This window comes from Arvicanthis niloticus, chromosome 7 (assembly GCF_011762505.2).
Source record: "Arvicanthis niloticus isolate mArvNil1 chromosome 7, mArvNil1.pat.X, whole genome shotgun sequence".
In the NCBI taxonomy this organism is placed as follows: domain Eukaryota; kingdom Metazoa; phylum Chordata; class Mammalia; order Rodentia; family Muridae; genus Arvicanthis; species Arvicanthis niloticus.
Genome location: NC_047664.1, coordinates 9981165 through 9996288, shown reverse-complemented (window position 1 = coordinate 9996288; position 15124 = coordinate 9981165).

Here is a 15124-nt window from a genome sequence, read left to right as displayed (position 1 = left end):
TCGTTCAGTGGTACCTCCAACTTCTTATTTTCCAACAGATTCTCTTCAATATATTGATAGTATTTGTGATTTTTTTTCAAATGGGTGCTAGAAGGCCATAGGGATCATAATAAATGTTTATAAGAGTAGTGATATCATAAAAACAAATGTAAATCTGAAAACAAGAACATATACTGAATGCAAAAAAACCCAGCTACTTATACCAGTTTAGATTGAAGAGTATTTGAGAACCTGATTTAATGAGCTGAGAACCCATTAATAGCAAAAGCCAGGAACAGATTTAGAATCATTTGCCTTTGACAATATACCCTGAAAATTATGGATTTTTAATAATAATTGAATTTCAACTAATGCATGATAATAGACAAATACTTTTTGCATAGATGAGATGCATTTATGGGCATTGCATATCTTTGACCAAAACATTAAACATGATAGGTCATAAACTTAAAATATAACCCAAATCTTTACAGCCCTTAAACTTGTAGGAGCCATCTTGAAGGCTATTTTTCAAAAAGCTTAATTTTAGAATTCTGCAAACCTCTATTTGATAAATATTACTTTTAAACACATTACCTTTTATGTAGTTTCATTCTTTATTGAAGTTTTTAATATTTTAACTTGATATCCCATTAAATATTAGTTTTAAAATATGCATGAAATGTCTCCAGTCTATTAGAATTAAGTAGAGAACCAGGACAAGGACAATAAGAGTTAGGAAATCTCTCAATTTAAATTAAATCTATAGGGCCAAAACATCTGTACTTATCACTAATAGACCTATATTTATTCTATTAAAAGTTCTTCTGATTAAAACAGAAATGCTACCTCTGATATTCCCTGAATATCTCTATCCTTTTTTTTCAGAGATGATTAACATTTAAAAGCATAATTATCTCTAAGACCCAACAGACTGAATAAGTGACTACCTAGTGGATTTTGAAGACCGATGGGAAAACTTGGCACCCGAATCATACCTGTAATCAACACATGTGACATTAAAATAAAATAAACTGTGGGATATGAAGCTTTATGCCAGGTGTCACTGTTAAAGTCTACTATCTGAAGAACACCTTAGACTGTTCTTCCTCACTGTATCAGTACTGGTGAGCTCAAACTAGATTCCAGGGAAGTGGGTGCTCTCAACATCTTTGGTTTGTGGGCATTGCTAGCAATTTCTTCTTTTCTAGAAGGGGGGAGAGAGAGGGAGGGGGAGGGAGAGAGAGAGAGAGAGAGAGAGAGAGAGAGAGAGAGAGAGAGAGAGAGAGAGAGAGAGAGAGAGAGAGGAAGGACTCAGAAAAAAATGAATATGATTCCAAGTTAAACTTCAATACATTTGAGCTACGCCTCTCCTAATTAATACAAAAGGAATTAGGGAGAAATAAAATAAATGAAGCTAAAATGTCACTTGAATAGTGATATAAGACATGTTCTATTTAATTCAGCTACATTGGTGTAAGCATTGTGCATACCATCTATATTATTGTCTAGCTTTCATTGTGTGATACTGAGATTCTGATAGAACACAATTGTGCTGGCTCAATGAAATAAAAAAGAAAAATTCAAGCAACAGCACATGCTGGCAAGAATGTAGATCAAGGTAACACTCCTCCATTGTTGTTGGAATTCCGAACTTGATCAACCACCCCGGAAATAAAGCTGATGGTTTCTCAGAAAATTGGTAATAGTTCTAGCCCACAGACCCAGCTATATGACTCCTTGACATATACCTAAAAGATGTTCCACCATGCCACAAGGTTATCTGCTTTGCTATGTTCAAAGTAGCTTTATTCAAAATAGCCAGAAACTGGAAACAACCCAGACGCCCCTCAACTAAAGAATGGATACAGAAATTGTGGATCCTTTATATAATGCAATACTACTCAACTATTAAAAACAAGGACACGATGAAATCTGTGGCTGGAGGAGTGGGGGGGTGGGAACGGAGCATCTCTAGAATGTGCCAGAGACCTGGGCTGGAGAAGGCTCCCGGGAGTTTCTGGGGGTGACTTTAGCTGAGACTCCTTGCAGTGGGGATTTGGAAGTTGAAATGGCAACTTTCTGTAGCCAGGCAGGAACCCCAGTGGACGGGCAAGGACACCAACCCACCCACAAAACTTTTGACTCAAAATTTGTCTTGTCTAAAAAGACATGCAGGGATATAGATGGGGTAGAGACTGGGGGAATGTCCAACCAGTTACCCGGACCAACTTGAGACCCATCCCAAGGGCAAGCACCAATCCCTGACACTATTAATATTCTCTTATGCTTGCAGGAGCCTAACGTAACTGTCCGCTAAGAAACTCCATCCAGCAGCTGACTGATACAAATGCAGAGGCCAACAGCCAAACATTGGATGGAGTTCATGGAGTCTTATGGGAGAGTTAAGGAAATGATTGAGGACCCCAGGAGGAATAGGAACGCCACAGGAAGCTCAAGAGTCTACTAACCTGGACCCTTGGGGGTTCTCAGAGACTGAACCACCAACCAAAGAGCACACAAGGGCTAGACCTTGGCCCCACACACATACTTGGCAGATATGCACCTTGGTCTTTATGTGGGTCTCTCAACAACTGGAGTGGCGGCTATCCCTAAAGCTGTTGTTTCTCTGTGGATCCCATTCCCTTAACTGGGCTGTCTTGTCTGGCTGAGAGGCTACACCTAGCTCTGCAGAGACTTGATGTGCCAAGGTTGGGGGATTTGTGGGATAGTTCCCTCCATGCTCTCAGAGGAGAAAGGGAGAGGGAAGGAGAGAGGAATTGTGGGAAAGATGGAAGTGGAACAGCAATCAGTTAAATAAATAAATAAATAAATAAATATTTTAAATGGATGCAGTCATTTGTGTGGATATATATTTATATGTATAAGTATATGAAGATGATAGGTGGATGATAAGCATCATACATGTCTAATAATAATAGAAGAAAGGAAAATATATTTCAGATGGAATAAGGGGGCAGGGGAGGATTTGAAGGCATTGACCAGCAGTTCACTCATGTAAGAAAATCTCAAAGTTTAAAAGTTGTATGAAAAATAAAATAAAAGATCAGAAATATTCTCCTTTGAGGTTCCCTCCTCTCAGATGACTCTGGCTTGTGTCATATTGACCTAAAACTAGTCAGCATTGTATTACAATGAAGGGATGGTCTTTGACCTGTTGAGATTTACTTTTCTCAGCAGTGGCAAGGTTTAGCCTCTAAAGGTTACACGAGGACAGCAATACTAAAGCATAATTTTACATAAGAACCATGTGGCAAGCAATTAGATCACTCAACTGATATTCTTCCTTCTCATATCTTAGGCTGAAGGATACTTTAATGTTGAGATAAAGGACTGTCTTCCAAGTTGTGTTCTTGTTCTATGTGCTATGCGCTCATGGCCTCTATAAGAAGTCTCTAAAGATCTTACCTAGATCTACAGAATCAGATTTCCTATTCTAATGCTTCAGGCTAATATGAATAATACATTTGTCAAGCACTCCTTTAAATTATGGCTAGCACAAAAATAAAAGAAGAAATTATAAACGAAATCTCTCCCAACTTAAATTGTTTCAGAATTTTCAACACCTGTCCTGATCCATCACAGGCTGGCTGTCAGTTCAGTGAGGAAAAGACTACTAGTATGGTGCTGTAGGAAACCTGTCTTCCTCATTTTTGTGGCTTTTTTTTAGAGAAATAGTTTTTCTAGTTTCTTTGTTCCTTACACTTCATCATAGGAGTAATATACACTCACTGGTTGGTTTTCAATAAGAATTCTTCATTTATTTCTGTCCATCTTTCTTGTGGGAGTTATATTACCCACAGTGAGCATGCGTTGTTTAATCTCCTCCGAGGGCACACATACCACTCCTGTGGGTAGATCTGCCCTAGGCCTGCATTGTATGTACCTCAGGCATGCTTCTTCAGTCCACCTCATACTGGGAGAATTCATGCAGTTGTTCAATTTAGCCATAATTTGCCTTTCAGCTTTGGTTCAAAAACTGAGGGTGAAGGGTATGGTTATTAGTTGTATCCCCTCAGTAGGCCTAATAATTGTAAATATACTTGACTTTTACATAAGGTCACCATTGGTTCAATTCTTCCTGTGTAGAAAGATAATAAACTATGTCTTTTTAGGCCTGGGTGGATTTAAAGCCATTCCTGTCTCTGAATCAGAACCTCTGGCAGTAGGAACGGATTATGGAAAAGACATTCAGGTGTGACAACTCTGAGCTCTCTCTTTCTTGTCATTTTTGCCCTTGCCACTCAGTGTGCTCTGCCTTCTGGCAGCAAAGCACTACTTAGGAGTTCATTGGGAATGTAGTGTCCTTGGCCTTGCCCTAAAAGATAACAGAATTGGGAATTACATTTTGTTCTCAGGTCTTCCATCTGCACATTAAAAATTGAGACGCCTCCTGTGGACAGTATTATCTCAACAGTCCTTCCCCAGCTGAAACTGTTACCACTCCTTGGTTTTTTTCTCCTCTTTTTCTGAAACCTGGTCTATAGCAAGGTGCTCAATAAATATTTATTGACCAAATTAATCTAGTTTCTGTTGTGTTCAGTGGAAAGTGACAGCAGCTTAAGCATTTGGTCATGATCCCCTGCATCTGTCCTTTAATAAACATGGCAAATAGAGCCACCAGGTTCTGTTCCTGATACTCAGAAAACCTGTTGCTCCAAAATTTCATCCAGCATGAGCTCTGGACCATTTTCTGATTCTGATAATAAATGGGAGCAAAAATTTTCCAGAAAGTAGAGTTGCCCATTTTATAGCCATGTCCCTTCCTACACTCTCATTCAATTCAATGGACTCCTCTCAGATTCATACTCCTTGATCTTATTCTACCCTTCAGTTAGCTTCATTAGTCTTTCCTTGAACAGTTCTTCATTGAGTTTTCATGATACAGTATTTTCCAATTTCCTGCTTGTACTCAACTTGTCTTTAGTATATTGTGGTGTTTTTTTTTTTTTTTTTAATCAATCCCTTCTTTAGAAAAGCTATTCATCCGTTATACTTCACAACTCCAATGATCAATTTTAAAATGACATCCTGAAGTCTCTACTGTTTCTAACTAAACTAAGGAACAATGAAGTTGTGCTTACCAGTTTTATGGCAATATAACAAAAGATAGATTCTTTTGGGAAGAAGGAACCTCAAGCATTAGAAAATATCTCCACCAGAATGGCCTGCTGGAAAGCCTTTGCTACTTCTTGGTTGATAATTAATGTGGGAGAGCCCTGCTCACTGTAGGCCCTGCCACTCCTGGACAGGTGGTCCTGGGTGCTATAAGAAAGCAGGCTGAGCAAGCCATGAGGAACAATCTATTGGAAGCAAGCCAGGAAGCAAGATTCCTTCGTGGCTTCTGCCTCCATATTCTTGACTTGAGTTTTTTCCCTAACTTCCTTTTAGTGACTTAAAGAGTATAATCCAGGAGTTGTAAGCTGAGATAAACTCTAACTTCCCCAAGTTGCTTTTCATCATGTTTTATCACATCCGTACAGCAACCCTAAGACACCATTATATACACTACATGTAGCAATTTAATGTTAGAAATAACATTGCAACATTAAGAACATCATACTGTTAGTTAAATAGGTCTAGAAAAACTTAAAGGCATAGTCAAAGTTTAATAAGTGGGTATTCAGAAAGCTGGGATCATTTTGTTATGTGAGAAGAGAAATCAATGACTATTCAGTGGAGGAATTAATGAAACTTTCTCCTGTTACATACCTTAATTCCATCAGTCCAGAAATTAAAAACCAGGAAATTATATTTCTATAAGAATATATTTCTTGGGTGACTCTAAAGAAAAACAGAGTGCCACTGCAGAACAGAACTAAAAGAAACAATTACTTCTACTAGGTAGTATTTTCTGTATTATTCTGATGCTCAAAGAAGGGACAACATAATGCCTGAATTTTATCAACCAGTCAATCAAAATGCATTGTGTAACTACAGAGATGTCTCAATAGTAAAGACCATTTTCTATATAATCTTGAGGATTGGAATTCAGATCCTAGCACCTATGTACAAAGGTAGGTACTCTGTATATGCTGTGACCCCAGCTCTAAGTATGTCACGGACAAGAGAAAATACAAGTTAAGGGCTCTCCCTGTCTCAACAAAAGGCAGAGAGCTATCAATGAAGACATCCAGCTCCTTCTTCTGGTTTCTGCATATACACATAGCCATGTGTACAGATATATCCATACATATACTTACAGACACATGCACATAAATAAATAAATAAATAAATAAATAAATAAATAAATAAATACTTTTTGAACAGGGAAAGTTGGAAAAATATGTCTACTTGACATAAACTATAGAGACACAGCCTAATGGCTCACTACAGTAAGTAGAATTAACGAGTAAGTTAACCACTGCCTGAGCCAGCAGCTAATACCATATTTACTATTCCTTTGTTCTTGCCAGAAATGGAACTTTATAAAATCATCCTAATTTATGTAAGTGTGAGTATGTCATTCTTGGAGATAACTATACTATAGTTTTAGTGTTTATGAAGTTTTTCAATAAAAACAAATTATTTTCAAGTTATGCAGTTTTTGTTGCTGTGACAGAACATCTGAGTAAAACAGGTGGCCCATGATTTCAGAGGTTTCTGCTCTTGGTCAGATTGCTTCATTGATATGAGTGCCTAGTGATGCAGAACATCATGGTCTTAGGAGCCTGTGGTGGAACAGAGAGTTTACATCATGGCAAAACCAGGAAACAGTGTAGAAACAGAAAAGGGTAGAAACCAAGAGATGCCCTGCTTGTCCCCACCCTCAGCCCCATCTTCCGATCCAGTTAAAAGACTTCAAGCAACTGATGAAAGAAAGGGGATCAGCATACATTTCCCCCCACTACAACATTTACTTAAAAGCATCACTTTGTAAGGAGAAAGGATAACACACTTTCCTAACTTTCAGGGAGAAAAGTTTAAGTTCATCAACTCCCAAACAGGACTACATTGCCAATGGTGCTGTCAGTAAAAGTGTATGACATTTTGTAGTGGTGAATAGTTAAACTGCTCTGAGCTCCAACAGGTAATCATACTTCTTACCACCTGCCCAGAATTCTCTGAATTCACAAATGAAAAACACACGTATTTTTTTTAATATGCCTTACTAGCTCAATGACTGGGCAATTCCTGAACCTCCCCTCCACCAACACTCACTCCCCTCCAGTATTCCTGAGTTAACACTTTCTACATCTATATTTTATCTTTGCTTCCTTCTGGGCGGCCCTTTCAGGGGCTACTTTCCCTTTATACCTACATTTCACCCATCCCACCTTTTTCTTTTTCACTACATGGTCAGTCCTACACCCCTTTCATGGCTAAATTTTCTCTTCCTCTCTCCTGTGTTTCTTGCCTGGGAATCCTAGAAGTCCCACCTCTTTCACCCTGCCCAGTCATTGGCAGTTGGCTCTTTATTGATTAATCAAAAACCAATTTGGGACATGGACCCTTAGGGTCTAGACACGCGGGTTCCCATGAGATTTTGGAGGTTGAATTAAGATATAGCATTGGAACCAGTTCCCAACAATGTTTCTATTCTATTTTGTTTTTCATTATATCTAAGTGACTACACATGGGTATGCATATGTGTATGGAGATACCACCAGAAACCAGAAGCATTAGGTCCCTGAGAGGTGGAATTATAGGCAGTTGTGAGGTGCCTGACATGGGTGCAAGGAACTGAACTCAAGTCCTCTGTAAATATTTCTATCCCATACCAATATTTTTAAAATGGACAAGCTTTTATTTTCTACCTGTTTCAACTTTATGTTTCAAACATATAATTGCTTTCATAGATGTATGTAGACATATATTTAGAGCACCACAAGATTGCCCTAAGTCTAACAGTAATCTTACTGCTTTAGCCTTCTCAGTGCTGAATTGAAGCTGTGGGACACTCGTATTTTACCTTCAAATTCAAGGCATTAAGGGAATTAAAAACAATCTTGCTTTTTTGTGTTTCTTTTATTAATTAAAATGTGCATTGACAATTGCATACTTATATAAAATACATTCCAATTATTCTTACCCTCCACCCCCTGACCTTTTTCCAACTCCTTTCAATGCCCTTCTCTCCCTAGAAAGCCCTTCTTCATGGACTTATCTTTTTGTTTGCTTGGTGGACTCAGCAGTGGATGGACAACTGAAGATTCTGACTCTGCCCCTCCCAGAATCTATGATGACAGTGCAAGTCTTGTGCAGACTTAGCGGAGATAATTGCAGCTACTGTGAGTTCATGGCTGATAGCTGTGCCATGCCCAGAGAATGGCTTTCCACATCTTCTCTTCTTATCTTCCTCCCTGTACTCAGTGATGGCCCCTGAGTCTTGAAGGAAAGGTGCTCTATGGCATGTTTCTCAGAATTGCAACAGTCTCTCCAAATCCAAACATTATTAGCTCACAATAATTACATTACTGGAGAGAAGTAACATCACTGGAGAGAAGAAACTTGGAATATTCATGAGGGGTCCCTCTTCAACAATATACAAAGGAATGAATAATTGCTGTAGGTGGAAAGTGACCAAGTAAACTGGGGGTGGGGGGTAGATAAAAAAAAATACTCAGACCACTGAGTTGCCTGCAAATTTTGTAGAGACCATCATAGTTACAATTCACTTAGCCTTCCTGTGTCAGAGCAGGCTTTCTGGTGAGCTATCCATGGGTTATCCATACTTCTTGTAAGTAACTCCTCATCCACACTTTTGTTAGTAACCCCATTAAAGACTCATTGGTTCAATCATTATTTTGGTCTGCCATGGGATTTTCCTTTTGTGGGTGAGTAGATTGTGTGTGTGTGCGTGTGCGTGTGCGTGTGCATGTGTGTGTCTCTGTGTGTGTGTGTGTGTGTGTGTGTGTGTGTGTGTGTGTTGAATCACCCAGGAAAAGTTTATCACAGGATAGGGAGGTAAAAATGTCTTCTGTAAGTTAGAGAGAAGACTGAAGGAGCTGAAAGGGTTGGTGGCCCCATGAGGAGAGCAACAATACCAACCAACCAGGGCTCCCCAGGGTCTAAACCACCAGCCTGGGAGTACATAGGGAGGGATCCATGACTCCATCTGTATATGCAGGGGAGGATGGCCTTGTTGGGCATAGGTGGGAGAGGAGATCCTTGGTCCCATGAAGGCTGAACACTGAGTGGAGGGGAGGGGAATTCGAGGGTGGGGATACATCCTCATAGAAGCAGGAGGAGGGGGGATGGAATAGGAGGTTCCTGGGTGGTGGGGGGAATGGGGTAAGAGGATAAAATCTGAAATGTAAATATAATATCCAATTTTAAAAAAAGTCTCCTGTAGTCCTGAGCACCTAACCACCATTTATCCTAAGCATCTTGAGTTGCCATAAGTCTTGTACTTTCACTGTCATGCATTTAATCTCTGATTAAAGATGATGGTAGTATTTGTCAATGTGTATAGCTATAGACATTTATAAGGCACTTGACAATATGTTAATTTAATTAAACAGTACTAGGAAATTACTCCTGAGGACCAATGACTTCTCGACTAGTTTATAATTGCCAAGCATGGGTGATCTCTTAAAAAACAGACTTCAAACCCAATTAGACAGCAGTTGGGTACCCACCTAGCAAACCTTCCACTGTTGCACAAGTAGGAAAACTTGACTTGAAGGTTGTTTGTGAAGCTGATATGGTTCATAGCTAGGTGGGGTTTTTTCCCCCAGAAGGCTGCATAGCATCTCTGGCCTAATGGAAGGTAGCCAGCAAGGAGCAAATTTTCAGTTTAGTTCTGGGTTAATTTTCTGCAATAGATATGTGTGGCATTCTAATCATTAGAGTCTTATCATATAGTCCTGTTGGGAGAACAAGAGGAAACGCAAGAACAGGTATTATTTTGGGTCATCTACAACCCAACACTTCATAACAATGTACCCCACACCTAGAATATCTTTCTTCTAAATCTCCTTTTAAATTTTATCTTAAATTGTGTTACAAGACAGTAGGTTTTCATGTGGCTCTTCCATATGCCCTTTATTTTAGTCAATCTTTCCCTCTGCTCCTCCATCTACTCCAACTTCCCAGTTCTCACACTGCTTCAACTATTCTGTGCCCAGTATTCCCCCTCGAGACTTTCATTTTGCCTATATTCTACTGCTAGTCCTTCTTTGAGACATTCTCCTTCAATGGTCCACTTCTACTTCCTTGGTTTCTATAGGTCCAAGTTGACTACATAAAATTCAGGTTCAAAGCTGGGATTCATATAGGAGCAATATTAACTGCCATGGTTTCTTGTTTTTGTTTTTATAAAAACAAAAAACCCCAAACAACCAAGGTTCATTTAAGTTCCTTCTATGGTGCCACCTTCTGGGTAATTTTCTTTACATTGGCCTTCTCTTGACCTTTACTGTATAAAAACCCAACTATTTGAACAGGATTTAGTTTTAAGGCATATTTCATAGCTTGCATTTTATTACTTTTTTTCAATTAGTATAAAAAACGGAAAAAATAACTATCACATAGAGCAGGTATGTCTTCTGTGGAAAAGGATTTTATATCTATTTCTGCTACTAAATGAACTGTGAAGCTGGGGACATGGCTCTTGGGAAAAGCTTCTTGGTGAGCTTGTGTTCGTCTTTCATCTTGTAATGCTTTTAATAGGCTACTCAGCAAATGCTTCCGAGGAGAGTTGGTTGCAGTGAAATATGTTCACTCAGGCACAATGAGGTATCCAAAATAAGTGGGTGGCTCCAGCTTAGGTTGAAATACACCTGGATGGAAACAAGAGACGCCTTCCCTGCCTCTTCTTCTGGGGCAGCCAATTCACTTCAGTCCTGCTCCACCAAGTAGCTAAGGTTGTGATGAATTAGGTGAGTGTTGCTGCTGTTTGGCAAGCAGATAGATTTAGGTTTTCAAATTGCAGCATTTCAGAGCAGTGGCCCAGCACATTTGTCAGCCAATTATGCTGCTTTAACTTCCCCACCCCACCCCAGTCCAGTGTGCTTTTATTGCTACTCTTTGAGTTGCAGAAATTAATCATTTTAAATCGATATTTATATTGTTAGATGGAAATGAACCCACTTAAATTTTGCCCCTTTCATTCCAAATATTTTAACCCCAATCTACTTCACACAGCCTACCTAGCTGCCAGAAAATAGGTAATTTACAGATTCATAATACAAACACCAAACAAGTACAAATACCAAAGAGTTGTGCCTAAGAAGTGAACATACTTTATATAAATATGAGTTAATAATCACTAGGTTTGGTAATTTTTATAATTATGATCCTTGAAAATATATTCAAGTAATGTGACTCAATTGAAACCAACTGTTCCTAAGCCTGCCCACTCTCTAGGTGTCATAGTGAGGTGTCTCTGGTCATTGACTCCATCATTTATGAGGCCCCTTTATAGGATATTACAAAGAGCATACTATTCTTCCTTTGTGACTCAGTGAAAAAATAGCAATGGCTCTGCTAATGTTTTCCATTTCCCCTCTGCAGTTGATCCTGATTTCACTTGGCTGAGGCCTTGCCTTTGTTCAACTTCCGTTGGACACACCTTTGTGTTTCTTCCTTTCATATTTGGCTTCTCTTGTTTGCTGACCTTGATACTCACAATAAAAATCTTTCTGTTCTCTGCTTACCCACATTTTTAGGGTTATTATACTCATGCGTGTGCACGCGCACACACATGCACACAGTTTTTGTACTTGTCACTGTCTGTCTCTGAATTGGCTGCTTATAGCACTCTCCAGCTACCAGACTGCCCCTGAGATGGTTCATCCCTCCTTTTTAAAGTACCACAGACACTGTTTGTCCTCCTTTCTGTCTAGATATACATACTTTTCTCTATTCTCAAATCTCATAGTGGCTCTAGAATACAAAAGATGCTGGTATTCTAATCCCAGGAACAAGTTGTTCTCCACTAATGAGAAAAAATATAAAAGAACAAATGGGAAGCCAGTGCTTAATAAAGCAAAACACTCACATATGAGCCCCTCAGGAAGCAGAGTCAGGCAGATCTCTGTGAGTTCAAGACCAGCCTGGACTACATAGAGAGTTCTTGGCTAGCAGAAGCTACGTTGCAAAACTTCATCTCAAAACAAAGAAACAAAAGTAACAAAATAGCCACACACATGGTCTGGTTGTAAGAGCATTGTATATTGTAGTACAACCTACTTCCTAGAAAATAATTGAGAATGTCCCACTCCTATATACCAAGCAAATCTAGTTATTACTTTGTAAAAAATAATGCATCACTGAAAAAAGGAAAAATACGTTATATTAATGCATAAACTTTTTATTTCCTAGTTCTTTAGTTCAAGAGTATTTATACTTTGCAATGGGTAACATACAATTATTCCTAAATTATTAATAAAAACTCAAGAGGGTAATTATTTTCTTAACAGATATTTTAATCATGTTGACTATTTCATACATTTTTCTGTATTGACATTAAATTTCCCTTTTAGTAATTGTTTTCAGTTTTTCCTATTATAAGGCACAAAAGCCCATAGACATGTAGGGGATTAAGATCATGTTGACAGTTGCAAGAACAGGTAGAGAATAAACATGCAACTAATATGTATTACCTAGAGACTTAGAATATGCTAATTCCAAGCCCAATTCTTATACCTTAGATTACTTCATTGTAGTCTGCTGCACTAAGTGAAAATGATTTGAAATTTCAAGTGACCAGAAAAAAGGCAATGAGAGTCAAACTTGAGGCAGAAGCTTTCTGCACAACTGTCGAGTGTACTTTATATTCACATCCAGTCTCAGCTGTGTTACAACCTCACAGGTTGTCCTCAAGAGCACTTAATGCACACAAGCCATACACACATGGGCCCCAAGGCTTCCAACACTAGGTGGCACTGTTGAAAATGTATAGCCTGTCACTAACAGTTCTCCCATCACACAAGGTATGTAATTGGAATTGTTTTTCAATGTCATTTAAATAACAATAAAATGTATTTATTGGGTTAGGGTACCATGTTTTATAATAACCATATAATCACTTTCTCAAAGACTATTTACACGAATGATATCTCACATATTTATTACTTACATCATCTAGTCATACCTTTCATGTTCTTCTCTCTCCACATCTCCTCTCTCAATCTCAGTGTGAAAATCCTCTCTCCCTCTTCCTCCCTCTCTATGCTCTCTCCCTCTCACCATCTGTTCCTCCTTTTCTCTCTCCCTCTTTCTGTCTACTTCAACCCCAGGACCCCTCACGCATGCTAGGCCAGTGCTCTACTGCTGATCCATACCTCTGCCCCCTTCTCTTGTCTTCATTTCTCCACGTCTTTGTTTTTCCGATGTGCTTCCAAGCCATACCCTAAATAAATGCACCAGGGACACAGACAGAACCATGTTTTTGTTAATGCAATTAAACTCTCTTCTGCAGGTAGCACTTTTTTTTTTTTTTTTTTTTGAGCTTTCTCTTTTTCTACTGCTCTGCTTCTCCCACTATCATAATTTCACCTCCAATCTTTAATTACTCAGAATCAAAAGATTATAAAACTTTCCTCTTTTTTTGGCATTGGGACAGTCCAGCCAGATACCTTTGAGTGTGGGTTCCTAAGACTTGCTTGCCTGGGCAGTTTAACAGCTTCATTGGGAACACAATGGGACAATTGTTTAACAGACTTCACCATTGGGAATGAGCAGCTGTCAATCTATTTGTTTTTTTTTAATTAATTAATTTTTATTGGCTATTTTATTTACATTTCAGATGTTATCCCCTTTCCCAATTTCCCCCTCATCCAGAAACCCTCTATCCCATCCCTCCTCCTTCTGCTTCTATGAGAATGTGCCTCCCACCCACCCACTCCCACCTTCCCACCCTCAAATCCCCCACATGGAGCATCCAGCCTTCATGCCACCAAGGGCTTTCTCTCTCACCTATGCCCTACAAGGCCATCCTCTCTTACATATACAGCTGGAGCCATGGGTCCCTCCCTATGTTCTACCAGGCTGGTGGTTTAGACCCTGGGAGCTCTGGTTGGTAGGTATTGTTGCTCTCCCCATGGGGCCACAAACTTTGTTTTTATAGCTGGTACTGAAGTTTATTTCTCTAGAAATTCCAATTAACTAAGACAGACCAACTAAAGAGGACTATTGTTGCTGAGAGTCTAGGTCTTTGGTGTAACATAGGCCATCCAGTCTTCATATGCCCAGGTTGCACACAGAAAAAAACCCCAAGCAGTGTGGCTCTGTGTGTGTGTGTGTTTTGGGGGTATGTGAATATAAGACCTAGGTTATGTAAACAGTGAAATTCTTCTCATGAAATCTATTTTTTATTCAGGTTGTGTGTGAAGGTGACCAATTGCAAAATGTATAGTAAGTTAAAGCAATAAAATCACATTTAAGACATAATTAAACTAATACACATTCTTGCTTGGTGTTCTTTAGTTTTCACCTTCTGTTTCTGTTTTGTGCTTGCCAGAAGAATAACATCAAATATTCCATTTATAGAGTCACACCTTCTTAGATCTCACGGGGAAATACTTATTTGGTTGGGCTTCAGACAGCTAATTAGCCTTCCCCAATATGGCAAGGGCTTAAACAGAGTCCCTCTTTCCTCAAAATTACTAGTTTTAAGCACCAGACATTCGAAAAAGTTTTGGACAAATTTACAACAATTTTAGATTACAAGGCCTTCGAACCAAGTGTTGTTTTGCTTTGTGAAGACAAGTTTGTGCTATATATCCCAGATTGCCAAAGCTGGCCTTGACTTCATCATGGAAGGCAAGCTGACTTCAACCTCACATCAATCGCTGTGTCTGGACTTCTCATGTCAACTGCTAAAATTATAGACATGAGCTGCATGCATGACTTCTGGGCCTCATATCTTTTATTATATTGTTTCCTGCTTTGCAATGATCTCTGACAAAAATTACAAGTCATGTAGGTCACTGGTTGTGATAATAATGATGTCTGGCATTCATTGACAAATTACTATGTGCTGAACACTTCCCCAAAGCACTTACTGCAAGTTGCCTCAATTTTTATAGAACTTTGACCGCAGGATTTCCACTTTTGTGGATGACATGATTGAAATGGAGACAGTTTGATGCACAGTAGATGAAATGCAATAGGTCATTACATGCACTTTGTATTTCGTTTAACTTAGATGAAGCTCTTTCACAATGGAAAATCTAAG